The following is a 1512-nucleotide window of genomic DNA, read 5'->3' on the forward strand; positions in this document are numbered from 1 at the left end:
TACTATATCTCTAAAAACTAAAACTTAATACAAAATATTCTGCATTCAAAATAAGCTTAACCCTCAACATCTATATTCCTTAAAACTAGATTAATATATAGGAAAAACATTCAAAAAAACTAAGAAAACTTTAAACCTAATAAATAATGACACTAACATTCCATTAAACACAAATTCACTAACAAAACTTGAAATTAAAATTAAACCTTTACCAACAACAAATTAAATATGTATTCATAAGTATTATGGGACACCAACACTGTCATCCACACATAGCCGAAATGTCTTTCACGGCACACTACCACAGCTCTGTGGTTAACCGACTACACTGTATGGCAATTTGCCACAACTGCCTCCCTGATTGGGGTCGTGGTTATCATCTTATCTTTGTCGTCCTTATCACCAGCAACAGCAATCAAAAACAGCAGTCCAAACAAAATCCTCTATTATAGGCCTGGTCAGCAACAAAAAAATCCACTTTAAAAAATTAATCTATCCAAAGGAGGAATTACGGCCTGTAAATGAAAAAAGAAAAACACTTACAAACACTCCTAGCTAACTAAACTATCGCACTATAATCAAAGATAAAGGATAAACTTTCTATTATTCAGAATGACTCCTTGCAAATATGAATAAAATTGTACCTACTTTTAAAATAAATAAACACTTCCACGTTGGTCGAAAAATAATATAAAATAGTAATCCAGCCCTCAAACCACACAACTGCCTCTAGCTGCAGTCAAATAAAAAACAACCATCACCCAAGACATTCAGCAATGTCCTAACCTAGCTAAAAACAAACAGCCTCATTTATGCTAACAGTCCTTCTCACAACAAACAATCGATACACTAACTACCTCTCGCTCGCTGACACACACATTCTCCCTCTCTCTCTCTCTCTCTCTCTCTCTCTCTCTCTCTCTCTCTCTCTCTCTCTCTCTCTCTCTGTGGATTTGGCAAACAAAAAATAAATAAAAATAAAACTAAGATTGATCCTCCACAATGTGGAAGCCCTGTTTAGGGAAGATAAGAACAAATGGCATGCTATAGTAAAGGATGATGAGGGAGTAATCTTTCCATCAATTATAGGTCTCAATGGGAATAACATGGTAAATTAGCACAAAAGTAATCATATTTCATGTCCCCATCCATTTGATCCGGAGGACTTCTTATCTGGGGAAAATTTTATGCGGGTATAATGTCATCAGGATTAGTACCAGAGATAATCTTTCCTTCTGGAATTGGCTATAAACATGTTAGTGTTTATAATATGTCAGTTGTATGCTATAAAGGCTGTAAATGAGGTCATATGCAGTATAAGTGCAATGGTCACTTCAAGTTCAGATTCTGTAGGAAGAAACAAGATTCAAACGAATTTATTGCTATCATTAGAAATAAAAATATTTTGCCAAAGTGCTGTAACTGTGGCAGAAAACATAATTTTGAATATCATGAATGGAAAGATGCCACAAAAAAGGTCATTTGACAACGATAATAGGTCAAACATCCGGT

This window comes from Palaemon carinicauda, unplaced genomic scaffold, assembly GCF_036898095.1.
Source record: "Palaemon carinicauda isolate YSFRI2023 unplaced genomic scaffold, ASM3689809v2 scaffold160, whole genome shotgun sequence".
NCBI classification, from domain to species: Eukaryota; Metazoa; Arthropoda; class Malacostraca; order Decapoda; family Palaemonidae; genus Palaemon; species Palaemon carinicauda.